This window comes from Gymnodraco acuticeps, unplaced genomic scaffold (assembly GCF_902827175.1).
Source record: "Gymnodraco acuticeps unplaced genomic scaffold, fGymAcu1.1, whole genome shotgun sequence".
In the NCBI taxonomy this organism is placed as follows: domain Eukaryota; kingdom Metazoa; phylum Chordata; class Actinopteri; order Perciformes; family Bathydraconidae; genus Gymnodraco; species Gymnodraco acuticeps.
Genome location: NW_022989748.1, coordinates 3,262,958 through 3,275,840, shown reverse-complemented (window position 1 = coordinate 3,275,840; position 12,883 = coordinate 3,262,958). Strand labels below are relative to the sequence as shown.

The window sequence follows — 12,883 nt, the reverse complement described above, 5'->3', positions numbered from 1 at the left end:
TCTGCAGAAATATTCCTCCCTTACAGTACCTCTTTCTCTCCAAAACATCAAAATGTTTCTTAATATAATTCAACAAAATGCACCATTAAAGTTGCATAGTTCAACACATGGTTTTATTCCACTTTACAGTATGTATTTTATATCTTGTCTCACTCTATCTAATTTCTGCATTTGACTTGCATCATATTGTCCCTTTCACTTTCTCATTTATATTTCTTCTTGCACTATTTTTATTCTTTTTTTATGCCTTAAGTATTTAATATGTTGCACTGTAGGAGAAGCCTGGAATTTAAAATGTAATCGTCAAAATGATGCTGTTGCTTTTGTTTACATGAACATACGTCTTTGATGCTTTTTGACAATAAATCATGCTCATCAGCTTACATGAAGTCAAACTCGTTGTGTCCGAACCCAAACACTGCATGTCAGATGTTGGCTGTAACACGTCAGGGAGGAAGTAGCAACGCTGCCTCCATGCTCCACCTCAATCACCCTGTCTTCAGATGAACCATTCCGTGACAAATAGAGTCTTTCACCTTCAGTTTATTTGGGATTGGGGGGGAACCGCGCTGACGTTCAGAGGCGCTGCAGAGTCACTGTCTGGGCTCTGGCAGCTGGACTGATAGCCAGCCCCGTGGAATGGCAGCTGTTGAAGGGCTTTTTAAATTGCACCCAGGTTGATGGGTGGCTGTCAGGGGGGCAATGGACAGAGAATTTTGAAAGAGGGAAAAGGTTGGGGATGGACTTAGAGAAGAGCTGGGTGGACAGTGACCCTGACACTGAGGTGTACAGAGAAATAAATGTCTCAAATCCTGAAAAAAACATAAAGTGAGGCATTGACAGAGTGGTGAGCATAGGGGGAGGTGGGGGCATTAGTGTTAGAGTAAATGGAGCGCCAAGGCACACCATCGAAGGGTTCTTTAGATCATCAGTGTTCATCATGTTTCATCCTCACACCGTGTTTGCATACAGCGGGATAATATCACAGATACAAATGGAAATGTCAAACATCGCCAGAGCTCTCCATGGTGTTTTAAAGAAGCCCATCAAATCATTATTCAATGATTACAATAGAAAGACATGGCTTCAGAATGAAATCATTGTGAACACACAATAGCATTTCAAATGAAGTGAAGTGGAGCTACTATGTTTTGCCATTTACAGCGTAGTGAAACACTCGGTGTCATAGAAAGTGACGCTTTCAGCCTCAATGGATAATCTTGCCTTGCTGTGGTTGTACGGTGCAACAGATGGTGTTTTAAAGGTCATCACGTCTATTTCCCCAGTTGCTACACAAGCTAGCTTCATTATGTTAGGCATATTTAAAGGCATAATAGCGTGTCAAGGTGTTGTCAAACTGCAGCTGAATACACTCAGCTTGTTACATCTATGAGACTCTGAGGAGAGTTTAAGATGACGATGTGCTGAGTGTACACTTAGCTACAAACCGTTTTAATAAACTATCCAATTAGTAATGTTAAGTGTAGAGTCACAGCACAGTAATGCCATACTCACATTTTCAGATGTGTAGAGTGAACACAGTATTGGGCACTGGCTGTCTGTCTATTTTAGGGAGAGGATATTATTGTCTGGAGCTATTCTCAGTTGGAATGTATTTGCTGCTCTCCCAGACTTTATTTGCTTTCCTTCCCTGTGAGCTTCTGATAGCAGCAGACTGGCTACATTCACGGCCAATTATTAGCCATAAATCTACAGAGGGAGCTGGACCTCTGACAGGTGGCTCTCTTATTACCTGCTGATTGCTAGAGTGTACCTATTAATCACTTCCTGTATCCCCCTGCGGTCAAGACACCTTCCTCGGAGCAGACACAATGGGGCTACTTATTCCCTGTTTCCTTATTCTTTATGTTGCTCTCTTTTATTCTTAAATGATACTTGCAATATATTCCTCTAATGGATGTTCTTTAAGACTGTTTGCTCTATGTAACATACACATAGATCACAAATAATAAAGAGTGCAGGAAGAGGCGGAAAACCCACTTATTAGAAGCCTCCATCCAAGCAATATTGATGAAAACATAATAGTAATGGAAGAGATTATTTTCTAAAGCATGTTTTCTAATATTTTGCTAAGGTTGTCATCCATAATCATCAACATCAGTCATCGAGTTTTCAAAATGTCAGTTTCCACACATAACAAGCTGACATGTAGAATAATATTAAGTTCATGGTAGTTACAACAATGGTTCAAAAACCCATTTAATATTTTGAAATGTGAATAATTTGCTACCATGGCATTCAGTGAATCCAGCACAGCACCATAAGCTGTGTGAGTATACGCCGGGGAAATGACAGCACACTGTACAGTACAACAAAATGCAGCCATTTAGTCTCAGTAACTCCATGATATAGCTTGCATATAAACTAGGAATAAATTCCCCTTCAGCATTTTGACAGCAGCTATTCAGATACTTAGCCCTTGTGCTCTGCAGTCATATTCCTCTGCCAGAATCAATTGCGCTGGCAACCATTGCCAAGCCGGAGTTTTATCTCCCAGCTGGAGAGAAGGGGCAGGAGCAGAGCGCGGAGATATGCTGTTTATCTGTCACACGCCTAATTCCCTCCCATCTCTCTTGATTCCCCTTTTGAAAGTGAACTTGTATTAATCTACAGGACCTTGAGTGGCGCCGTATGCACACAATCAGCAGTGACGTGAACCATTTTTCTTTTCTTCTTTTTGGGGTCAATCTCTGACCTTTTGAGTGCCGCCCACATTTTAATTAGTCCTAAACTAAAAAGCTGCTCAGCACAGCACTCCCCCCAAATCCCATGTCCCTTTTGTTCTCACAACTCATTTTGTGCCCAGTTAGATATAGCACATTCATGCTGTGATTGAATAGCAGAAAAGAAGAAGAGGTTTTGTAACTGCTTGGGAAATTACAAGGGCTTAAGTGTCAGACACGTATGCCTGCCAAATGTAATCATTAATGTAATAAATGTTTGCCCGTTGCAACATAAAAAGCAATGTCAGTGCTGAATGTGTGCTCAGGGCAGCAGGTCACCGCCCTGTTGTGATGTTTTCCCAACAACAAAACCTTTTTTCCTGAACTCTCTCCCATCAAGTCCTTATGATAACAGCTCTTATGACGGGGAATAAACTGTAATCTAAAATGTGTTTTTCTCTTGCAGCTCTTGAACTGTTGGGAAGGTTGCTTGAGTGCTGAAAGGTAAGCTTTTTTTTTTTTTAAATCACATCTGAGGTAGGAATCATTGTATGGTCCACAACAAAGATGGGTCATGGCACTTTAAGCTGGCTTTCCATTTCTGCTCGCTCTCCGGCGTGTGTGTTAGCGCTGGCTGCAGCAACATGGCACCTCAGTGGCCCCTTGCTCTTTTCTCCCCTCTGTTTAATTAGCATCGTCTCCGAGAGCGGGGTGCCACTTTAGCAATCACAAATCCTGCCCAGCCAATAAGAACTGGTGTTCAACCATGTCTGACAGAGATAAATGGCATGCCGCGACATCTCAGCCTCACCCATCATCTCTGTTATCCATGCAACAGTGCATTGTGGGAAGAAAAGAGGAGTGCCACAAAGCTAAGTGGGCCTGTGGGTCACTGAAAAGCATTGTGTTTCTATTGTATGTATGACTGTATGTTTGTGAAACATATATTTTTGATAGTTTGAGATAAAATAAACCCCTGTTATTCATAAATTGGAGCTACTGTACATTGAAAATGAGTGCCACATATTATCTTTATTTATCATCTGAATTTTAACCCAAATGATATGTTAGGGCCTGGTTAATAGGTGAAGGATGTATTACAGTTTTAGGTTGCAAATGTAATCCCAAAGGACTGAGATGTTTTCCACATCCTGTGACTTGATCACAAAGAGCCTTTTGGAGCTGAAGCATAACTTGGGGAAATATATCAGTCAAAGTAACTGTTTATCTATTTAATAAAACCACCTAGATCATCTTACCCAGTGACGTTGAGAGTGTGAAAGCTAAAAAAGTAACTTTTTGGCACAGATGAAAATAAAATTAGAAATGCATTCATCTAACAAGCTTAGATTACACAGCAGTGTTGCTGCACATATTATCACTCACACACTCCACAAGTGAATACAACTATTTTTAGACTTTTAGTGCTTTACTGATGAGTTTAACTGCAAGCCAGTGCTCAGTCCAGAATAAACTGCAGACATTAAGTCTGAAAACCACAAAATAATTGCTTCTGGCTTAGTATATATTTAAATAAAGTCCATTTCCTTTAGCTGATTACCTGCAGGCTGTTCCAGATAATCAGTCAAATGTGATCATTTCCATATTTTGTCACCTATACCTAGTGTATTACTTTCCATCATAGCATGTTTAACTTATTGAAAATATCACTGCAGTTCCTGCTCATTTAGGGGTGGACTCTCTAGAGCAGGGGTGTCAATCTCAAATACACAGTGGGCCAAAATAAAAAAAATGGGTACTAGTCGAGGGCCGGACTGGTTCAATGTTTATTGCAAAACTTATTGAAATGAACTTGTTGCACATATTAAACCTGGAACTATCAAAGCTTAAAGTATTGCCTATAAAAACAACATTAAACATTAACTAATCAGTTGCATTCATTACTTATGGCTCTATCTGCAGCTTTTCCGAAGTCATTTCTTATGATTACATTTTTCCACAGGCCAACTACAGCTTCAAAAAACTATTTCCCTCAAAGAAAAACCAAACATGCCCTGTTGTCGTAAGACAAAAGTGCAGAAGGAAACATCCATTTAAACTCAGTGTGCTGCTCTGTGATGCTAGCTCAAGCCAGATACTTGGCATCTCATCTTGGGTGCTAGTTCATCAATGTTTGGGGTCAGGCTCTGAGCTGAGGAGACCCTCAGGATTGAGTGAAGGTGTGCGTGCAATATACCGGCGGGCCAGATCTAATAGTAATTAGAAATGATCCTGCGGGCCGAAATTAAATCTACCATGGGCCACACTTGAGTTTGACATGTGTGCTCTAGAGCAGTGGTTCCCAACCTGGGGGGCACGCCCCCCTTGGGGGGGGGGAAACAATTGCAGGGGGTGCGCCAGGCCTCAGATGATTTGAGGCCTAATATCATATTTAGACTTTTTTTTTTTTTTTTACATATAATTGTTACACAATGCATGATTGTCGCTAAAGGCCTTGTCTCTACATTACAATAAAGTATAACAAATAATTGATTAATTAAAGCTATTAAAGGCATAAAAAGACAGAAGTGCATAATTTTTTCTAGAATTGTTTCTTCTGCCCGTAAAGTGTCCAAACCAGGCTAGTCTGGATAAGCGCATTTTTAAAACATAGTCATTGTCCATGCCGGTTTCAGTTGGATTATTTGTCACAGTTGCTCCGATCAGATCGGTCTCCTACATTTTGTAGATTATTTACGACTTTTGAATCCACATCAATAGGATACGGCTGTAATAGGCCTAAGGCCTTTTAGTCGCTCATAAATGAATAAGTAGATCACTGATTCTTTATTTACTATGGATGCTGGCAACAGTCACATAGTCCAAAGTGAAGGTGATGTTTGACCAGTAATGGTCGAGGCGGGATTTGATACAGTTAACCGTCGTGACTGACAACGCTTTCTGGTAGATCATTCCACAAGTCAACATAAATACATAAAGTCACATAAACACATCGGCAAAATCCGGCTTACTTTGAGCATGTGTTTTAAACAGTTTAATCCCTTTGTGAATTGTTTCCACTTGCGCCGTCCTTTATTTTCTTCATACAGCGGGAATCCAAATGAATTAATCCTGAGTCCAATAACCATCAAAGTCACTCCAATAGTGCTCCTTAATTACGCTTTCATCCTCCTTTAACAACATACTTCACATTCACCCAGTTTATGACAGTAGTTGTAGCATTTTTGAGACTTGAAACTTTAATTACAGCTGTTGACTTATCTGTTTCCCCCCCTTGTGTGTGTGTGTGTGTGTGTGTGTGTGTGTGTGTGTGTGTGTGTGTGTGTGTGTGTGTGTGTGTGTGGGGGGGTGGGGGGGGCGCAACTTCCAACAGGAGTAATTTGGGGGGGCTCTCTGGGAAATAGGTTGGGAACCCCTGCTCTGAGGGTTGTGCAGCTTTTTGTGGCCACTTAACCTGCACGAATAAGAAAACAACTACTGCTGCGGTATTTACTCATTAAATGTGGTAATATGCAGATATTGGGTGCCAAATGGGCACCTCTCTATGCAAATGAGCCTCATTGCAAAAACAGTCCAATGTACAAAGATCAGTGCTAACAGTTACTGTAAAATGAATGCTGTCTTCATAGAGCTGGTGCTAACTGAAGCACATTTGCACTGACATATTGGCACATTTAATTCTCTCTGTCACGTTTCAATACCTGCCCTGAACTTTTGAGGAATGCCTCTGAACTTAATCCTTTAGCACCAGCCACTCCCAAAATGTTTCTGTTTGTCTCTGCCATGTTCTGCTTAGTCAATGCATTCATACTTTGCCACATGGATAATTGCAATCAGACAGAAAACAGGGTAACTAGACTTCATATCATGAGCAAAACATTGTGTGTGAATCCGACCTTGAGACAGAGCAGAGCAAGAGGTACGCAATTTCAAAAATAAAAAGTTAAAATGAAATTGATACCATCAGTCTTAACTAGGGATGCACCGAATATTCGGCCACCGAAAATTATCGGCCGAAAATGGTTAAAAAGGCCCTTTCGGCTTTCGGCCGAAAGGGCAGAAATATCACCGAATGTCAGAACAGGCTTACGTTGGTAACCTAACATGTTGTTGTGATGACGTAATAAAGACGCGGCGACCATGCTCGCGGCTGGCTCACAGGGGGAACATTGACCTTTGTCATCGAGTTTGCCCTGAGCCTTTAACAAATCGTATTAAATAATCTGATGACAGACTGTAAACAGAATAGCTGAAATGTTAACAAACTAAATAACTCAGTTACCTCTAATCATTAACCCATGTTTGTATAATGTAGTTAACTCCGTGTGTTGCTGCTAGCATACATAACACCTGACGTGGAAACGTTACTCGTGGATGGAGCTACAGAGCTGCTAGAAAGACGGTCGAACCCGGTACATTCCTCCGTCTGCATGCGGTGCACTTTTGCTAAATGTTTAGACAAATTGCTCGTGCTTACATGCTAAACTCTTATTGCACTTATGGTAACAAGTATTCTCCACATCGAGACGGGTAAAGTTTAACCACACCTCGGAGCGCGTTCTCTCCGCCATCTCCGCAGTGTGCTCCGCTGCATGTAGCAGCTGCGTGTGTGTAAACTGCCCCGCCCCCTCGCACACAGACGGGAGAGAGATCTCGTCTGATCGAAAATACATCATAGACGCATTTGTTGTCTTTGCATATTAGAAACGAGTTGGCGACACTAAGACTGCGATATCATGTTTTTTAGCAATAATACATGACATATATAAATGTACTGTATGCATTCAAAAGTGCTGAATAAATGTTTTATGGACCCATAATAGTGATTATTATTTAAGTTAAGTTTTGCCATAATCATGTCTATTTCCATAATCAGGTAGCTGAACAACATTGGTAAAAAATGTATACATTATATATATATATTTCTATTAATCATTTTCGGCCTTTCGGCATTCGGTTTTCGGCCAACTGTTTCCTATTTTCGGTATCGGTTTCGGCCAAGAATTTCCCATTCGGTGCACCCCTAGTCTTAACTTACATTTTAAAATGTTCAAGTAGTTTTAAAGCCATCAGTCATAACCTAAACAGTGCTTATACCTTATTTAAAGTAGGGTGTATTCATTAATAAAGAGATTTCACCAAACACCCTTCTTATAACTAACACACACTTCACTTACGGGGTGGTTTGCGCAGTAATTGCTGCAGTCTCCTGTTTCAGAGGATCACAGTGAGGAACAGTTTGCAGCAGTGGGGGCATAATTAGTGATAGGCCTTGGACATGTCATACTCTGTTAGTCGGCCTCACTTTAATTCCTTTGTCTCCTCTCTGCTGCAAGCATTCATTCAGGCTGCGAGTGTGTAACAGTGTGTTTTTGCTAAGGCGTTACGCATTCTTAATGTATTAAGTACAATTTAATTTGACCTTATATACTACGTTATGCAAGATATTTCAACAGGAAGTACGTCGGCGCTGTCTTTCCTGTCCCTACTAAAATACCTGTGTGAGTGCCTCTTTGATTTCCTGCAGAACAAAAAGCAAAACAAACCACTATGTTTTATCTTTGCCTCTCATGCTGAAAGGCTTTAAGGGAAGCTAATTTTGGCTGTAATTAGAGGAAACCCTTTTTAGGCTTTCTGTATTCCTTTTTAAGCAGTTCCCTGTATCAACAGAACATATGCAAAAGGGTTTTGTATGATGCAAAAAGGTAGACTGGTGATTACTGTCAAAGCTTTTTTGGCATGATGAGTGTGTGTCTGTGTGTGTGGAGTTTGCGGAGGGGTTTCTCAACCAAGGCTGTTGATGTAAAGGCGGATGTAAGCCGCTTTGAGGATACAGTATACGGTTAGGAGGAAAATCTCTTCCTCCAGCATCTTCCATTTGCTTTTCTCCCATTTCCCCTCTCCACCCTCTCTCATTCTGCTGCCACTCGTCCCTTGCTATCTCATCTCAACTGCCTCTCCCCTCCCTCTGTTCTTTCCCTTTCCAATTTTACACATCCAGCCCACTCTTCCTCTGTAGCCTTTTCCCCCGCCATCGCTGTCTTCATGCCTGCGCTCATCTGAAACTGCTCCTGTCTCTGTCCTCCAGCCTGTCTCCTGCAAAATGACATTCCCATGCAACTACCGTTCCTCCTGGATTACGGTGTCAGTTTTAAAAGGCCTGGATAACGTAAATTGAAGTTAGACAAATAAAAACAGCAACTAAAGTAATGTTTTCTTTTTAACCAACGATGCCTCTTGGAAAATGACGTCCCCGTGCAATTACATTGAAACTATGTGTCCATTTTAAATGCGTGTCCAACATCGTAAATTCAACCTTTACAAATCAAAACTACAAAAGCATATTGATTAGGTCTAGTGAATAGGCACAAGTTAAAATAACTCAATGCTGATTGACATCTAACCTACTACATATGTAGACTTCCTTAAACTTTGATAATAAATGTATTTGTAATACACCAGAAACAATGGTTATCCGCACAGACATATATTTTCTTCAATATTCAATCGACAAAGTCATTTTGTGGACACATAAAATGACTTGCTGCTTTACTCACTTTTTAATCTTTATTTTTGTATTTACTCTATGATGATGGAGGTAGTGAAGGACATTGCCTCCTGTGGGATTAGTCTAAGAAAAAATCCCAGAACTAAAGGTTTACATAGAGATTTAATAACTCAGTGTTCAGTATATTGCTCATATTTCTATCAACGTTTCTAGCACACCCCACACTCAGGTTTGTGTAGTTAGTGCAGCCTTGTTGCTTTTAATCCGCAACTCATTTGAAGATGTGATTTCAGAAAAAGTGGAGCAGGGGGTTCAGGTGTGTGCCCAGAGCCATTTTAGGGAATATTCCTTCAGCCATAGCACATGGCACCTCTGCACATAGCAACACTCATGTTCTTTCATCATGCTTTATTAGCTTTACAAAGAAAGAAAGAAAACAAAACTGCCGTGGGTTTAGAAATGAACCTTGAATTTGAAGCAAATCAGAAAATAGCCATATTTGTAAAGCTCTGCTTGATTAAATGATTCCTCAGGGAACCTCCTGACACAACATTTATAGATTCAAGAAGGAGGGACTAGTTTTGAAAAGCAATAAAATACTTTATCACAAAGCTAGGTATGCCATTTTCTTAATGATACTGCAGTGGGTGTGTTAATCATAGCATCACATCAGTGTTTATAATGCTGCATGTAGGTCATGTTTATCAGAACATGTGTTATTGTTCAGTATAACCCTTAATGGCATGTAATAAAGATTGCATCAGGGTTGTGTGTATATAAAATAAACCTTTATCCTCTCATACGCAGACAGACCTTTACTACGGCTTATTCAGATGTCACATCAAAGTCCACTAGTTGCAAAAAGCTTTCTTGTTCTTGACTCTTGTTTGTACAAATTATTTTCGGGGCAAATTAGGAATGCTTTCAAACTAACACACATGGCTGACTATGATAAAGCCTTGCTCTCCTCATGCCAGCAAAAACATATTTGGTCTGTTGCAGAGATGGAGTACTCGAGCCCTGACTCGGACTCGAGTCGGACTCGAGTGCCGATTTTCGGGACTCGTGACTCGACTCGGACTCGCGCACTGATTGACGCGACTCAGACTTGGACTCGTGAATTCTCGCGTACGCTGACTTGGACTCGTACTCGTGAATTCCCCCCCCCCCCCCCCCACGATGACTCGGACTCGACTTGTACATTGACGCTCTGACTTGGACTCGAGCAAATTTTCTCTGGAGTCTGATGTCCTCTATCCTGGCGTGTGCATCTGTGAGGCGAGTTCACGTAGCCTACTGGGCCCCGCTATTCCAGTCTAGAGATGTCTAGAGACATACCCCGCATCGTGCTATATGCTTTCACATATTTTGCTTCCACATTGGAAAAGAGCAGCGCAAAATGCTCGTTATGTGGAAACAATATTGAAGAGAAGGCTCCATAACACATTACTCTAAGGATCGAGTTCAGACATATAGGCTGTCTTGAACACTATCATCAGAGTAACGTGATCTAATCAATAAATAAAGATTCAGCTGATAACACGAAAGCACATGGCTACTTAACATGCATAATGACGTCATTTTGCATGCTAAGTAGCCATGTGCTTTCTGGGGCTAAATCTTTATCAGTAAACCAATTTAACCAGTAAAAGTTCCTTCAAAATAAGAGTCCCGATCTTATTACAAAATAAAAGTGCAAAACGAAAACTTTACCATAGGAAAATATTGGCATACAAATGTAATCACTTCTCTAAAAGGTAACTCATTTTAAATATAGTTTATTTATATATAATAATAATAATAATCTCTCTCTAGGTCGTCCTCAGACGAGCCCTCCATCGTTGCTTCCAGTCATCCCGGTTCTCCATACATCTGGCCAGTTCATTGGTACTTTGTGCTCCTACGTCATTCTTGAGTACGTCCAAGTATGTAGTGCGGGACGTCCTCGTGACCGATGCCCGTGTGTTGGTTCCCACAGCACCAATTTGCCGGCTGGCAGCTCTTGATGCCTTTGGCAATGTCCTGCTAGTCTCATTCTCCTATAATAATAATAATAATAATAATATTAATATTAGTAATAAGCTTTATATTTGTATAGCACCTATTACAAGAATTGTAGCCAAACTCGCTTCACAGCAGTTCAATAGACAGATTAGTATAACATGACAGGATAAAAGCAATGTAGAGGAGCAGCTACATTTCAACTCATATATCCACAAAGATTAATACGAGACTTGTGACTCGGACTTGACTTGGACTCTTCTTAGGTGACTCGGACTTGGACTCGAACACAGGTAATGATGACTCGGACTCGACTCGGACACTCCTTGGGTGACTCGGACTTGGACTCGGACTCGAACACATGGTAATCATGACTCAGACTTGGAATCGACTACGACTCTCCCTTGGTGACTCGGACTTGGACTCGGACTCGAAGAGTGGTGACTCGAGAGTGACTTGGACTCGTGAATTAGACTCGTGAATTGGTGACTTGACTACAACACTGGTCTGTTGTGGAACAATCAACGGCAACAAGGACATTTCATGTTCAATATTTAGTGAAGAAATGGCATAAAAAGTATTGTTTTAATGGGGTTACTCCAAAATACACGGGGTCTCCAAAAACTATTACCCTTTTCATTGCGTCTCCACATATTTGTGACAAGTGAGAGCAAAAAGAGGGCTGATCAGACATAAATGTGTGCAACCACCGCATTGTCTTTCCTTGTCTTTCAATCATCTCAAATAAATCAATACTCATCAAATAATCCAGTATTCTTCAGAGATTTCTCCTCAGACAGATCTTAAATGCCCTGTATCTCATCCTGCATTCACTGTAAAGCTTGCATTTCTCCCATGTGCCCATGCCTCTTTGCCAGATTATAATTCACAGTCTACTATTTGAAAAGCCTAGGCAGTTTGTGTGCTATTGATTTTATTTACACGGCTTCTATATTTTACTCGGTGCAAATCAGAGCAATTGTTTCCAAGTGCATGCATGAATCAATGGTTCCCTGGAGCCCGCGCTGGTGACTGCATGCAGCTCAATACCTCCAATTTATGTTTTAATTACGATGATCTACTAAGTGTTGGGAGCTCTGCCCCGCTCTCACAATCAGCATAAACAAGCCCAGCAGCATGCTTCGTATCTTACCTCAAATTGCAGGCAAACAGTGGTTTTGAATGCATTCGACAAATTGTGTCTCAACTGATTAGCAGTGATGATGATAAGGATGTTGTATCATTAGTTGACAAAGTAAAAGTACACTGGATACTCAAAGTACATGTAAATAATGTGGAAAAATTATAAATGATATTTATTGTGATATTTACATCACCACCTTGATTTTGGGAAGCCAAACAATATATTAGGTATTGTTTTATTTAATAAATTGCTAAATAATTTCACATAAAACATAATCTGCTCAGTTGTGTTTGGCTGCAGATTGCATTTTATCCCCTCCATGTTGGTCCTGTGCTGTTTTTGTTTGGCGGACCAGTAAATCATTTGATCACTTGCCATTAGAAGTGATTGCTCAACTCAGTATGCCATATAAGTGGCTTCTGGAAAGCCTGAAAGCCATAAATTGTATTGACTCCTGTAATTATGGCGGATCAATAAAAGGCTGTTTCTTTCTCTGCTACCATGGACTGTATCAGTCGGTGCACTTTTCTAGGTTTTGGTTGCATCATAATCGGAATTTGATGACATAAACCCACCATTAAACGC

At 40.7% G+C, this 12,883-nt stretch overlaps 1 protein-coding gene across 44 annotated transcripts in view; it reads left to right on the top strand.

Annotated features, from left to right (window-relative positions):
• LOC117556029 (receptor-type tyrosine-protein phosphatase delta-like) overlaps positions 1-12,883 on the top strand; it is a 373,438-nt gene that overhangs the window by 219,034 nt on the left and 141,521 nt on the right. For all 44 annotated transcript variants that reach the window (XM_034234138.1, XM_034233905.1, XM_034233829.1 and 41 more), the window contains exon 9: positions 3,151-3,188. The gene's annotated coding sequence lies outside the window, so the exon portion shown is untranslated. The remainder of the gene's footprint in view (positions 1-3,150; positions 3,189-12,883) is intronic.